The sequence below is a fragment of the Poecilia formosa genome, unplaced genomic scaffold, assembly GCF_000485575.1.
Source record: "Poecilia formosa unplaced genomic scaffold, Poecilia_formosa-5.1.2 Scaffold10, whole genome shotgun sequence".
NCBI classification, from domain to species: Eukaryota; Metazoa; Chordata; class Actinopteri; order Cyprinodontiformes; family Poeciliidae; genus Poecilia; species Poecilia formosa.
Window position 1 is genome coordinate 2,049,620 of NW_006799949.1, and position 16,302 is coordinate 2,065,921.

At 39.2% G+C, this 16,302-nt stretch overlaps 1 long non-coding RNA gene across 1 annotated transcript in view; it reads left to right on the forward strand.

The window, feature by feature from the left end:
- Positions 1-15,191, forward strand: part of LOC103130169 (uncharacterized) — a 31,844-nt gene extending 16,653 nt beyond the window's left edge. Inside the window, exon 3 of the long non-coding RNA XR_475174.2 lies at positions 8,652-15,191. This is a non-coding gene — a long non-coding RNA (uncharacterized LOC103130169). The remainder of the gene's footprint in view (positions 1-8,651) is intronic.
- The last annotated feature ends 1,111 nt before the right edge of the window (positions 15,192-16,302 follow it).

Genomic DNA, 16,302 nt, shown 5'->3' on the forward strand with positions numbered 1-16,302 from the left:
ATGCATGAGTTGTCCTGGGAAGAAAGGAAGGATAACGGTGGAGGATGTAAGAAAAATATTCAGACATGCTGCTGCCTTTTCCTCTTCGCCCTTTTTTCCCCCTCTACAGACGCGACATGTTTCAGCAGCAGACGAGTCCGTCTAAGATAGCTTTGGCCCAAAAAGCAGCTTGGATCTCTAATGGCGTCCATTTAGATAGATAGAGGCGAGGTTAAAAATGCTCAAGTCACAGTATGCCAGAAGGTTTTATTTTACGGATGTACACATACAGGAAGATGACAGGCAGATGAGCTCTCCGTCATGTTGTATCGATTCAGTGAAAGATTTTGAACGGACACAGCGGGTAATTCTCGGTTTCATGCTTGTGCCAAAAGAAAGATAAGAAAAACAGCGAGTGATGCACAGTGGTCATGGTCAGGACAGTTGGTGAACAAGCATGAAAACTTAAAAGATAAGTGAAAGATTAGATGGCATTTGTGTTTGCACGAAGGGCTTTTGTGGCGTGAAATGCCACTGCAGTTTGAAACTAGAGGTATCAGTGTGAGATTCTCAAAGGGAGAGCATACGTGGTTTCGCAGACGAGAATTTACAGCGTGTGGAATCAACGGAGAGAAAGAGAGTGAGCGGAGTCCACTAAGTTTCCAAGTTAACTTTAAAGATAATTGAAAGACAGAAAGGATAATGTGGAACTAGTAAATCTAGAAGTGTTGAGGGTCTGTGCAGTGGAGTCTCTAAGGTCTTTATAAGATCATAAAAGCAATGCACTTCCTGGCCTCTCTCTAATTGCTGTGAGGAATGGGATGGGGGAGTCTCAACACTATGTGGCTACTAGATGAAGCCTCCAAGTCCTTACTGCACAGCTTATTGGGGTGATTCATTATTTGCCACCATGTCGGTAAAACCGACAGAGAAAGAGAGCGGTGACGCAAAGAAAGCTTACATTGAAAATTTAGATAAAAAAAAAACATAATAATAATAATAAGATGGGAAAAAATGATTATGTCAGAAATACAGTTGAATAAAAGGTGGCGGGGGGTTAACCACAAGCTACAATCCAAACCCTGTCAGTGCAGTTTCTAACAAAAGCAAAGTTAGAACGTAGATAAAGCGAGATTATTTTGCTGACTCAGCAGGAAATTGACTGGGCTTCCCCAAAGGGGCTGTACACAAAAATATGTGAGAATGGTTGACATAATGGAAAAATGCAACATTTTTCTTCTAACAAACACTGCTTGTCCAAAGAATCGAGCCCCAACATTCAACTCCACAAGCAAGCACAGTGATGAGCAAGGCCTTTAAAAAAAGAACGTGTATTTCTTCTACTTTGTACAAACGCATACACTTTCAGCTTTTCTTTAATAGATTAACTATACAGGATGAGTGCCAGCATACTTAGAAAAAACATTATTACTATTAATAAATGTTTTATAAGTAGTAACACTAGCGGTTCATCGGGTAGAAAATGCTGTGGATCTCGGTGAAGACAAACAAGATCTGTTAAAAACAAAACTAAAAGTAAAACTTCTGAAAATGTTAAATTTCATTTCAATTAATGTGAATTTTAGAATTAGCAAACAAAAAGAATTATAGATTCTGGTAAAGTGCGTTGGTATACAGAGAGAAATCGCATTGTGCCAACCCAGAAGAATTTCTATATCCATTATGGTCCCAGATCATTTTTTTTTTCATACTGTCAGAGCAGGTATTACTGAAAATAATTTTAAACTATTCTTCAAGCTCATTCATGTTGTTTTCCTCTCTCCAATCTGTTCACTCCTCGTTGACTTGGAGCTTTGTGTTTTTGTTTAGCAAAATGTAAATTCCGGTCTTAATCTCCATCTTTTGTCTGCGACTTATGAGTTTTTGAGCTGCGGCTCTAACTTTGCTTTGCTTATTTTGTTGATGAGCACACAAGGCTTGGGGTTTTATTGTAACCAACCTCGCTGCACTGTAGGAGCCATATAAGAGTTGCCTTTTTTTTTTTTTTGTACCCAGTTTTATCAGTGGGTGAACAAATGAAAGAGGAGTCAAAGGCAGCCCCCTAAGCTTTTCATAATGCGTCCCGAGAGGAGACAAAGGCCTGCATTCACTGCTGGGTGTCGATAAGACCTATCATTAGCCTGCCATAGGAGGTATTACTGACACACACACACAAAAACATTTATGCTCACGCAGACATACACAGAGTGCAGTAGGTACTTATTCTGGTGCCCTATTCTCTTTTCCACACATACATACACGCGGGCGCGCGCACGCACACACACACACACACATACACACACACACACACACACACACACACACACACACATAAAATATCCATGTGCATGCCAGAAGTAAAAGAGGCAGCCATGCTCGACTTGAATCGAATAAAAGCTGAGGAGTGGACCCCCCGCTGTTTTCCCATCACAGCCGAATTCTCTCTGCCTCATATTGTGAGAACATCCATGCCTGGCTATACAGTGTCTATGCATACGTTTCGGCCTCTTCGCGTATGGCAGTAACTTTGAACTGTCGTTAAGCCGTTATTGGTAAGACGTGGCGTTCTCAAAAAAGGGAATGAAAACGAAGTGTAAATGTTGTTTTTATGAGTCTTTTCATGATGAATTTATATGCAACCAACTTCTGGTCTGTTAGTGTCATCGTGTATTTGTAGCATCACTTTCAAATGTATTCAAATGCTGCCGAATCGTCCCGACATATTTTCATTTTGTACCTAAAAACAAATGTTTTCCTTCACATGAATCTGCGATGAAATAAACAAACTAAAATAACAATTACTTTTGGTCCTGCTGCTTTAAGGCAATTCAAAACACTTTGAATTGCCTTTGAATTTGCTGAAAATGTGCTATATAAATAAAATTACCTTACCTTAAGTTACTTATTGGAGTAACACAATCACATTATTTTAGAGTAAACTGTGGGTAATGGGCAATTACTTGAATTCATTGTCAAAGTGAGCAGAAAAAGTATACAGTATTGAAACATCTTTATAAAATGAGTGAAAAAAATTAGAACCTTAATTTTAAATAAAAGAAAAAATAGAACAGAAGTCATTAGCCACTTACAATAAGAAGATGTAGGATGGAACATCAAAGTAGAACATTCAATTTTACAATCTATGGATCTATGGGCCGCTTGTAGCCATTTAGAAACAGTATATTTAACCATACCACACACACATTGTGTTAATTCTACAGCCAAATCTCAATTAACTTCTTTTGAAAAAAACAAATAGTTTTACATCTTTCTTTTCTTGATTTTGGTAGCTATGTAAGCCCTCTCATGCAGTCCTCATACAGAATGTAGACTTTTAAAAAAAAATCTAAACATGAACTCTAGCATTTGTTTATAAAAATGAATGTGCTTGGTTTGTGAAAAACTGAGTCAGACTTGTTCTCGGAATACAAGCCTAATGGACATTTAGGCTTTATTGCTGTCAAAATACCATAATCTATTTACCAAAATTTCTTAGAAACCAGTTTACTCATAAAACCCACTTTGCATGTATGTATTTGTGTTAAAATTCCAGTCGATCAATTATCATGCGACATGTAAAATAGGTCTAGAAAGCAAAGTGACCCTGCAGACCGGGCGATGCCAACCAAGCGGTTAAACTAAAGAAAAGGCAAATGGAAACAGCCTGCTATCCTAATGATGGAACTCCTTGTTTACAGTAATAATACCAATGTCTCAGAGTTAATAGACTATTGACTTATTGATGATTGCATGCAACATACATTACATTTACTTAACAAGACAGGAGCAAAATTGGATGGGGAAGAAGAGTTGTGTTTGTGCGTCTTGTCGAGTTTTGGTTGGGGGTGGGAAAGAGTGGTAAGACGGCGCTGCTGTCTGGATTCTAAGTAGATGATGGACCGTAGCTCGTATTCCCATTCCCTCTCATTATCTTGGCCCCCTGAGAACATATGAGGTTACTTACCTTGTTTTGCTCCCTGCCTAATGCCAAGAGTCAGATCAGGGTCATTAGCCTCACTACTTGAAACAAATGGCTTTAGATAGCATCTCAGCCAAACTACAACAAGAAGAGATTAACCCTTTTCTCCCCTTACTGCATGTTTATATATATATATATATATATATATATATATATATTTAGTAGCTGTAAATCTTGATTATTTTTATTTTCAGCATTGCAGGGTGTTAAATTGGCACGTATTTTCATTGAATTTTCACTTCCCTGAGCCTTGAAATCTTGCTGCATTTCAGCTAAACATCACAGCTGTGTGCTTGAAGACAAAACCCACAGAGGGAGAAGTGGGCAGCGGATCAAAGCGCGAGGAGGATTTGTCTGGCAGATAGTCACTGAGGTCCTGTCTGCTTACACTCTCTCTCCTCTTGTGTCTTCTTGTGCCTTTTTAAGTCTCTACATGCTCAACCAAAACAGTTGCCCCCTCATATTCCCAACATAAAAATTAGAGATCACAGACGGGAACGGGTTAGTCACAACAGCCTCCTCTTTCAACAGTTGTTTTCATATTGCAGCTCATGTGTGTGTGTCCACGTCTACAAGCTGTCATGTTTTTCCTCCTGTTAATGAAGTGCTACACTCTGTGCAGGTGTTTATTTCAGTTAGCTGTCCTTCCTTTCCTTTAAATATCTTGATTAATTTTGCTGCAGTCCCTTTACAAGATGTAATGAATATAAGATCAGAATACCAAAAAAACAAAAAAAACAAAATGATAAGAATATTGATAATTTAACACTGCACTTATCTTGTTTGTTTCCATCCAAAGTCAGTGTGTTGACCAAAAAGTTCTTTTCGTAAAGCTTTGTCATGAGGTTTGTGGCCTATCGGTCGAGGGGTGGCTCAGATGTCTGTTTTGAGCTGAAAGTCACGCCCAGAAGATGGATATAATTAAGACTAGCGCATTTCTTTGGGGAGGGTGTTTTGGTAACTTTTCTGGGTGGTCTAGCTCTACATGCCTGTGCTAGTTTTATTACAAACAGGCACAACATGGTAAAAGCACATACACACCAGCAAAGCAGATTAGTGACGTGGTGCGACGTAAACGTAATCCGGGGGGGAAAAAAATAGGCATGCTGGACGTTTCCTGCTTCACTACCTGCTTCAGTTGTTTTCGCCAGGGTGCAACGGAACTGATCAAAACATTCGTAGATGCGCACTTGAACGCGACTCCTTCACTTTACTAAGAATTGTAAATGTGCACCCTCCTGCATTTCCTCACATAGCTAACTTTAGCCTCCATCCAAACCTGTATTTAGCCTCTGAATAGAAGCCAGATGATCCAAAACTGAAGGGTTACATTTATCTGTGTAAACTTACCATAAAAACCATAAATGCTTCTCTGGTCTTTGAAATGTATTTATGTTCTTAAAGCGATCTCATAGCCCAGGGAGCCTGTGACAAAATGGCTGGATTTTTCTGTCGTCAACATTTCACATTCTCACATATTGTACATTGCAAACCTGGGTGGCCCATTAGAAGAGGAACTCTTAAATCTTTCTGTGTTCTCCACTCATTGAACCACTTTGGACCACATTTGCTTCAAAGTGAAACGGCACAAAAATGTAACATGGGTCAATTTATGCATCTCGTGCATGACTATTATTTTTGTTCGTGACAGCATAAAGCCAACAAAGCCACTGAATATAAACATACATTTTAGAAGGAAAACATGCATAGTAAAGCTTTTTAATAGAGTAGTTGCAAAGTTGCAATATATTGATTGCTTTCTTATAATTAAATTTTGACACTTTGATAAAAACAATGGAATAGTGGTAAGTCCCACAAGGAAAGAGCTTCACCAGAAATTCTGACTGATACTGTTTTAACCTTAACCCAAAAAAAAAAAGAAAGAAAACTTCCCGTGTTCCATCTAATGTTCAAGTATCCTAATTTGTGGTTATTTTCACCATTATCTCTATTCGTCTCTTTGGGTAGCAGGGTAAACACGGATCTTTACAAACATTTGGGTGGTCCCATTCTTTTAGGGGGTTTATATTGGTGAGTATACTGGGGCTTTAATGATGGCAGTACTCTTCCCTGTTCACAGCAGGCATTGAGACGAGACAGAAAGATGGAAAAATAGGATACAGAAGGAAAAAAAAATAGTTTTTCTAGCAACAAACTGTTGCTAAAAAAAAAAAACAGAAAAAAATGAGTTGTTGCTATAAAAAGGTATAGAAAAGAGGATGTACCACTTTCCCCTTCCAGAAATAAGAAATAAAAAATACATCTCCATTTTGAACTGACCAATGCCAACACTAAAGCAGTATGAGACGCTCATGGTGTTATAATATTAAGTTCAAAACCCCACATCTCATTGTATCATGTTTACACACACAAAATACTAAAGCAAAAATGTAAAACATGGTCTAGCTGGGTTGATCTTATTGCTGCTAAAATAACCTCACTCACAGATAACAATTAATAACATAGTAATAATGTTATTTGTAGCACTTATTTTATTATTTTGAAGGGTGAAAGTGTCTAGTCCAAGGAGACAACAACTGAGACAGGGTTTTGAACCGTCAACCCACTGCTTACAGGATGAACTCCTACAGCCATTGCCCTTGTAAGCAGAAAAAAAAGTGTAATAGCCTTCTTTCAGCCAGCTAATTAGCAATGTGCAGCAACAGCTGAGAAAGGAGCAGCTTAAAACTGTAACTTTTCAAACTTTGATATACCTTGATGTAGGCTGCTACATTGTGCCTAAACAGAAATGAAGTTTTTTTTTTTTTTTTAATCATCATTGTGAACTGGGGACGGAAGTTCTTAGTTGGCATAAAAGATTTAATTTCTCCTTTGTCTGCAGAGAGCAGCTTTCCTGTGCTGCCCTCTTTCCCTGTATTTAACATCAAAGGAAAGTATGAACAATTGAGGCAATTTTTCGCACGGTAAAGGTCAATCATTGTTCTCCCTCTGAAAATGTAGATCCGGCTGAGAAGCCATGCTTCCATGGCATGTCTGTTTCTGCAAGCCACCCTTTAAACACGTTTTAGGCAGATATTTATAGAATATTTCATTTCTGCATGTTTTTCTTTCTAAATGTGATATTTTTTTTTGTAATGTAGATGTAATTATCTGAAATTTTCTGGCCCATTTGTTACAGCAGTGGTGTTATTTTGTAAATTATGTTTGTAAAACGTACTCCTATGCAACTCAGCGAACAAGATTAAAACTTAGATTAACATGAGGATAAGAATGGCTAACGTAAGTGTATTAATTTTGCAACACACTTTGATGAAGAATAAAAAGAAGTGGTTGAGATATATGTGCTGTGCTTAAATACATGATATTCTGACTTCTAGATATATTTAATAAGGAGTGCATGCACTTGCCATATCTAATTATGACCACTTGCTTTGCTTTTCGCCAAAGGGCAGAAATGATCCCAAGCCAGAAAAGATGGAAGTTTAAAGGGACTCTGAGGGACTACTTAAAACTACAAGCAGTGGGAAAAAAAATCATTAATGCAGCTTAAGTACCTTAAAAAAAAAACACTAATGAATATGATTTCCATGGGAACTTAGATGTGCTTTACTGGCCACAACTCCACGGTACCATGTCTGTTATCTGTAACAACAGAAAGCCAAATGACCTTTGAATTAAATAAAGCAGCATGAAATAATACAACTACAAAAAATGAAGTCTGAATCAAAATGTTTTTTTTTTGTTTTTTTTTTTGTTTTTTTTCCTGACGTTCTAAAGAAAAGCAAAACATAGCTTTGGATAATTGCAAAAAGCAAACCTGTTTCAGATAGCATAACAAGAAATTTAACTTTCTAAAACATATTTTTTAAAAAAAATAGTTCAACACACCCAGAAATATATATTACATAGTGTTGCTGCATCAATCACCTCCTGCTACACCCAATACGGTTTTATTCCTCCTTCTCAGTCTGGCCAGCTGTAGACGTTAGACTCAGAAATTCTTTTTGATTATTCATTCTGTCTCTCCGCACATTCACTCTCGGCCTCATCCTGCTGCTTCAGCGTCAGACGCAGCGCTGCAGCCGATAACGCATTACAGCCAGTGCCCTCATAATCCTGAAATTCTTCAGTTTATGTCGAGCACCACATGAGAAGAACACAGTATTTACAGCAGCTCTGTTAAAGGAGATAAAAACAGCCACTTCAATGCGCAATTTGTCGGGTGTTTTTTTTTTATCAAGGCCTTGTATTATACAGACTCCAAAGATGCTGAATTCATATGTTTCTGAAAAGTGGGGCCCTTTTGTTGCTCAATCAGAGGTTAATGTACACACCCAGCAGCAGCTCCTTTTCTGTGCTTCCTAAGACCACCCAAGCTGTTGATAGGATCTGGTCCACTTCAGAGTGGGCTTTCTGCACAAATAAATTCATGCGAGTTATTTAACAGAGTTGAAGCAAACATTAGTTTGCACATCATCTGTTGCTGAATAATTTAAAGTCGAATTTTAAAACTGTTTTTAACCACTAGCTTCGGCGCACGCATCAAATGCAGCGTGCTAATTGAAATCAGTCGCCTGTTTGCATCTTGTCTTTTCTTTTTGAGTGCATGTGCCTCTTCCGACTCCCGTGTGTACGCAGTGTGATGAATATGCATGTGTAAACATTTCAATAACATGCTTTAACCAGACGACACCCTGAATTTACTCTGTACTCCTGTTTGTTTTCTGCCCAGGTCCAGACATGAAGGAGGCACGCAAGGATACACACAAACCCAGTGCAATGGCACCTAGAGGCTGTCTGCGGTCTACCACCACCCTTCTGCACACGCACACACACGCACACACACACACCCACGTACACGCACTTGCACACAAAGACTGTTACAGTAAGGAACAACAGACCACAGAGTCACGATGATAATCGCAGTTGGAATTCACGAAAACACATTCATTATCTTTTGCTGCTTTCGTCTTTTACTTCAAAGCCAAATTCCAACACTGAAATGTAAAACTTATTACAAAAAATGTATAGAAAATTATTGTGAAAACAGACTAGAACAGCATCGACTTAAAACCAATTTTCTCCTTTAAAGTCTAGATGTTTTAAGCTATTATAAATACGTCTTATACAATGTCTTACTGTTTTTAAGTGTACTTGCGTCAGGGAAATCTAAATCTGTTTTTAGCTCCCTTTTTTTTTTTTCCCCGTCCATTGAACCTATCCATACAAGTTTAACCTCCCCACCGCACATCCCACAACACCTCCGTAACCAACCCGCATAACCCACCCAGCGCCCCTCCCAGGCTTCCCAGCATCCTGCCGAGCACACCCTCCAAAATAAATCCTTCAAGACGAAATTACAGTGCGGCGGCTCTCTGGGAAACCCCTCCCTCTTTTGTATCTCTGCTCCCCCACCCCGACGTCCCTTCCCTAGTCTCCTTGTTAGGCTTCACTTGATCCACAGTGCAGATAATTTTATTGTAAATTAATCTGTACTATAGCGACCCACACTAATTTCAATCTGTAGTTACAGTTAACTTTAGAAGGTATGAATGTAGCCCTGTATAGAATCTACATTTTTTGTGTCTGATTTTATGTGAATGGAAAGAGAGGTTGATAATTAGTTTTAATTTCTAAAAAGGGTTAATTTTTTTTTCTTACATTTTTGATGAACTACTAATTAGCATACTAATTAAGTTTCTTTGATTGTCCTCTTTAAATGTATCTTGCTGTTATCACTTTGAGCCACTCGGAACACACTGAAGAGGCTACAACTGCTCAGGCTTTTTGTGGGACAAAAAAGAATGTGCATATTTTAGTACTGCATTAGGATTTTTAAATGTTATCCAGTGGCTGCAGTTATCAAGAAATAAATGTGGCTGTCAAGAGTTAAGCTCGCCAAAGCTGTCAAATTTGAGCTAATTATACAGATTTGGAACTTAAACTGAATTAAAAAAACAAAACAAAAAAACAAAAAAAAAACTAGTCAAATGTGAGCTATTCAGTTTGAGAAAGCAGCCCTGGTCATTTCCAGCGTTTTTGGGTTAACTGACGAAGCCAACCTCACAGCAGCCGTGTCACAGTTAAGCTTTAATGATACACTCCATCAGTTCAGCTTTTTTTCCTGCGCGAGGCCAGCTTGGTTAACAGTCGGTCGAGGGTGTGTGTGTGTGTCTGTGTGTGTCTGTGTGTCGGCGTGTGTGTTTGTGTGTGCGCCAACTATTAAAGCACTTGAGAATCAGAGAGGAAAGAACTCACGCTGCTAATGGATGTGTCTATTGATGTTCCCATTTGGCGGCACACTGTAAACGATAGGGCAATGATTGTGCTGAAGATGGAAGGTGGTGGTGGTGGAGGAGTGGAGAGGAGAGCGGTTTGGCTTGGCGATGATAATGACAAGGAAGGTTATTATTCAGCGCCCCATGGAGTCTCTCTCTTTTTTGCCTTTGTGTGTGTGTATGTATTTGAGAGAGAGAGAGAGAGGAAGAGGAGTGGTACTCATCCTCCATGTCTCTCAATGATGTTGCCTTCCCAGTCCATTGGCTATTATTAACTTCTCGCTTTTTCTCTCCCGCCCTACACCTCTCCCGACATTACTTACTGTTGCTGCTCTTCATCCAATCATGGCTGTCTCTTTACCATAAACACCTCGTTTTCCTTTTCTAAACAGTCCATATTTTTTAATCTACAGTGCATATCATTCATAACAATGAGCAAAATAGTCTAAAACGCAGAAGTAAAAGATAATACCGTGAGCAAAGAAGACAGCTGCGTTCTCAACACAGCCAGGGCTAGCATGCAGTTAGGTCATGGTAAGCTTGTTCATTGTAAAACCAAACCATATAGCATCATACGACTGCTTTAAGTTGAGTAAAGTAACAGCTTCCCCCACTGAAATAAACGTATTTGTCATTATGGATGTAACTAATATTTTATATTCCATTTTGATATTCATAAATATACACATTAAGTACACCTATTTAAAAAGAGAAAAAAAAATGGACTAAAAAGCTGACTCGGTAGCCAGGCTATGGTTGTTTGCTTCTCAGTCATGTTGCTTGTAGCTTGACAGCTACAGTGTTAAAATAGTGCTTACCTTTATAAGATGGCGAGCTGGTGCTGCGAAATATTTTCAGCCAAATCCGTCTCTCTTGTAAAATACAGTAGCTTTCTTTCAGCCAGCTGACAAACAGTAGACAAAGAGTGAGGGGCGGCGGGTATTACACTATCCTTAAAAAAATACATTAAAACTGTAAACTTGTTTTTTAACCTTTGTACCTCGTATAAACAAACCTTGCCTAGTCTAACCACTGAATCACGCGCCAGTAGATTTCTTTTTGTTTTGTTTTTTACCCAACTGCGTGCGTGTAAGAACGCGGGTGTGTGTGTGTGTGTGTGTGTGTGTGTTTGTCCTGTCAGTTCCAATCAGTGTGCTCGTGTGATGAATATGAATAGTCAGCCTCCCTGCAGGTTTGGCAGGAGACCACCTCCAGCTGGACTCAGACCCCTGCTCAAGTGTCTTGGTGTGTGTTTTGTGAGTGCGCTTGTACAAGTCAGTTTGTATCTGTCAGAGCGGTGACAACCTCAGGGGGAAATGACAAACTATGCATGCAAGTCACAGAAAATTGAATGCTTCAAGCTCATTTTAAAATGTTTAGTTTTTTTTAGATTTTTGTCATAAAGTGCATAGATAAATTCTGAGATTGGTTAGAATTGTTACATTTTTGCAAGTTTCACGTCCATCTTTCACTCAGTTGTCCCATGTTTCTTATTTTTTTTAGGCACTTTAATCAGTTCACTTCTTCCATATGAGTTTTTAGTCCTTCTTTATTTATAAGAGATTTAAATAATTTCCAAAAATATCCTGTCCTTGCAGTAAGAATCCATCTATCATTCTGTGTGCGTGTGTGTCTATAATTGCAGTGCAGCAGATAAAGAAGGAGACGCCATTCCAGCTGTGAGGAGACAGAAGGCGTCGTGTACACACGGTCACAATAAACACTGCACACACTGACACACTTGCACGTACACACACACACACACACACACATATGGTAGGTGGGGGTTGAGCGCAAGCAGGTGAGCATTAAGTCAGGGTGCTAAACAGATCACGTCGCGGTGTGATATCTGCAGACAGGCAGACAGACAGAGGAGGCCGGTCTGTACCTGCAGGCTGAGCGCGGCGACTTGCAGCACCCTCGCCAGGAATTTCCTCCAACTCCTGGGAGGAGGGCGGGTTGACGGTGAAAGACGGGTGCAAACTGCAGGTTCCGCTGTTTTTCTTCAAAGCTGCGTCTTGTTAACCTTATTAAATCTGAAATTGCTGTAGTTAACATTTTTGAACAGTTTCCATTCATCTCGATGTGTAGGTTTTGTAGAAAAATTACATTTTTTAAAGATTGAAAACAGCCTACAGTATGTCTTAAGGCTAATTGCACTTTTAAAAATAGCTTTACATATTCACATTAATTAAGTTATTTGTGAAAATATTTGTTTTTCACCTTCAATTTTCCTATTTTTCACCATAGAAACCTCGCCTGTTTCATGTTATTTTTAAATTTTATGCATATTTTCCCTCCAGGCAAAAAACTCACACTTGCAAGCCTAAAATTAGCTTCCGTGATGAAACGAAGCGGAGAAATCAGATTGACAGCGGTGGAGAAAAAATAGGTGCAAAATCTCTGCAGACGCTCCATGTTTGGGTAGAACACATATCTGTCCCTACGTTCTGTAAAACTCAAATATTGAAAGGACAAAAAATAAATAAAACAGTGTGTACACAAGCTTGTCAAGTGGAGCAGAATTCTCAGTGTTTAATCACCTCCTGTATGATTCGTCTGTCTGGAATTACTAGTCTGTTCTGACAGAGTCCACGGTCCTAATTGTGAAACGCTGACAGTGCTCATTACACAAACCTGGCTTACGAATATCCTGGAGCATTGTCGGGGCTCTCTTTTGTTATTTTCTTTCCCCCTTTTTGTCCTTGCACCCAGTCTGCCGAGGAAACACGGCCATTATCACTTACTTCGCTACTTGACGTTAAGAAAAATCCCCTGTAGTTTTGTTCTGTTTTCTGCTCGTCGCCGCTCAGATGCGCTGAATCGACTGTGTGGAGTATTGTTGACAAAGAAATTTGCAATTTGAGGTTTGATAGAAAAGGGGGATTTCAGTTCATGTCTTACACAAATTTGTTCTGTTCACTGGCTCTTTGGTCACAGCCTCATCTGGTCACCTCGTTTTAAAATGATGCTGTTTAATTAAGTCATTCCCATTATTGCCCAAACTCTCTGTACTGCCTTATTCTTCAGGGGTAAAATTCATAACTTTTGAAGTGAGGTTCTATTAAGTGGCTGCTGGGAATAACTCACATGGTGTCTTCATTCTGTATAATTTCAGATGGCTTGGCCCCGGCTGCTTAAACTAACTGCTATCCAAGAAGGTTCTAAGACTAAAGTTGACGTCTAGGTCCGTATAGAAACTCTGAAATCTCATAGTGTTTAGTGTAAACCCTATTTTATATACCTTTCAGCTCTTTGGACTTTGTGGCTATTTTTACAGCAGCTGACAATGATTTCCACAGGAAATGAAAGTGCAACACCAATGAACTTTCTGTGTGAAACACTTATTGAGAATGGAAGCATGTCCATTCAGTGTAACTCTCTGATATAAAGGGAAGGTGTGTAAAACACACAAATATTAAAGCAGTTTATGATTGAAGGACCTTGTTTTATATTTATTTTTATTGATCTTACCACTGGTTCACTTCTCTGTTAGGTATGTATGGAAACACTTACATCCTCCATTTTCGCGTTACACAGAGGAAGCCTGTGTTAACCGTTATAAATACGCATTAGCCTCACTGTCCAATATGTATGTAATTATAGGTTAGAGGTTCATAAAATTGTAAATGAATAGTCAATGAAGACGTAAAGGGCGTAATATACTTCTGATATATTTACCTGCTTTTAAGCATTTACAGAACTTTGCTTCAGCGGTCCTAAACTTTTTCGGTAGGATCGTTTTTATTGTCTGTTTCAAAGCTCCCTATATTTAGCCAAAGTCTCAGCTCCCCCCAGCCCGTCCACTTATCTAAAAATGATTCAGCGGTTAAATGTCAGAGCTGTCCGTACCATTAAGGCCAGCGTGTTTGAAGGAAGGACACCCTCCCCTCCTTCTTCCTCTGTCTCTTTATATCCTCTTCCTCCCCCCCGTTAGCTCCCACATCATCCAGCACCCCCTCACCATCGCTCCAACCCAGGCTGGTTCGAAGGCTGATGTGCAGGCCTTGTCATTCAGATTAAGGCCACATTGTCAGCTCAGGGCTCTTCTCTCTTTAGTTTCGTGTCCCGTTTCTTTCTTCCCACTGTCAGCCACCCCGTCCCGCGGCCAGAAAAGACCTTATAAAGCTACACTCTCTCTCATCCACTTCTGTCAATTCAAACACTGTCACTCACATCACCATTGGGGGGTTTGTCGCAGCAAGGACTATTTGTTTATATATAATGTTGGACATGTTTTTATATATAGATATATATTTCATCAGCTAACAAACAGAGTTGTAGACTTGATTTTTTTTTTTTTTTTTTTTTTTTTTTGGAGTGGGGGTTTACTTTGAAGTGAAGAGATCTTCATCGGATACAAATAAAATGACAGCAGTGGCATGAGATGTGAGGGTAAAAAGAGGCGGCATACTCCTCTCCACAAGTCTTAGTACTCTTTGTAGTAAAGACAGCAAAAGCTGTTATTTTAAAATCAAAGTTGTACGAGTGCAGGGGTATTTAGAGAGGGATTGGCAGGTGGTGACACATTCAGCCAGAATGCCTTAGTCACTCCTTATCCTGCCCTGTTAAAGCATCCCAGGATGATGTTTATCGCCCAAACGAATCTTGACTCACCAGCGTAGTTGCCGTCACGTCCTGTCTAATTACTACAGCAGCTCTGCGGCATTTGAGTTTCAAATGCTTCTTACTGTCTGCGCGTTTGTCTTTCCTTCCCAAGATGAGCAATGATTCAGCACTGCCTAAGATGGTGGACAGTTTCTCTCTTGGTATTAGTGCAAAGAGAGAGGAAACAAATATAAAGCACATTTGAGTCTTTCAGTCCTCAGACTCAGGGGACCACATCATAACGAAACATCAAGCGTTACTGATCAGGGTGAGTCGGCAGTTTCATACCCGTTCTCTCCCTCATCCTCAACTTGCGCTGAAGCCTTTGAGGCATGTCGATGCTCCTCTAGAGGCCGAGCAGCTGTGCTTCAAAACGGCAAAGAAAAGAAAAAAAAGACAGCCAACTGCAGCTCCTGCCCAGGTGCTGTGTTAACTAAGAACTACTATGAGTCAGGAGTTTCAAGATGACTTTCTTTGTGTATCTGCTACTTTCAGCAAAATAAGACGTGTTCCCATGCACTCACCGTCTGTGTAATTTTGACTGTATTTCATGGAAGTTAAATTACGCTCGCATCACTGCTCGGTTTCTAAGATTTAAAGAAAAGGTGAGTCAAAATTGTTTCTTTTCTTTCATGGGCTGCGGTGGAAGAAACTACTGGGGGAGGAAAAGTCTTTGCAAAGACACACACTCGTTTTTGTGTCACATTTGGAATTTTTTTTTATTATTATTATTATTTAAAGAAATATTTTGGATATTTAAATCAAAATGACCAACATGTTATTGTCATGTAACTGGGAACATGACAATAACATAACTAACACAGAGTTATGTTATTGATACCCTTGGCAGATTTAGGGTTGAAGTAATTTTATCAACATGTTTCTTTTGTCCGTTATTATTTTTGAAGACAGAGTTCCAACTTGAAACTGATGGGAATCTGTTGAAGGAATTAAAGATTAGGGTGATGGCAAGGAGGCCTTCATGTCAAAGACTTGGAGCTCATCTTGGACAATAAATCATCAAGATGATGATTTATTATTCATAAATCACCAGAAGCTCTTATCAGAAATCATAAAAGGGTGTGATTGCTTTAATCTGATAAAGATCTAAAATTGATTATTGGGAAGAATTTTTAACATGCTATTTATTGTATTAAAATGATTTTAAAAAAAAACTTTATATACGAAATTAAGACTTCTTTTGTATTTTCTTATCTATCACGAGCAGACTTTTCCATTTTGTCTTGGTCGAATGAAGCAAGTTTTACGCCTAAATCTGCCAGAGGGATGAATAATGTTGAGTTTTACTGTAACCAGTTCAAGCATTGGTAGCACATAATCATTAAATGTCCAACGATGTTGCTGTCTTTGGTAAAGCTCCCATGACCTTTTCTGTTTACTTCCGAAGAATGAAAGAAAGATTTAGTTAATGAATATGCAAGTCAGAGCATCCACGCTTCGCCCTCATTTCTACGCAGACATCTCTGGTCGCCGTCC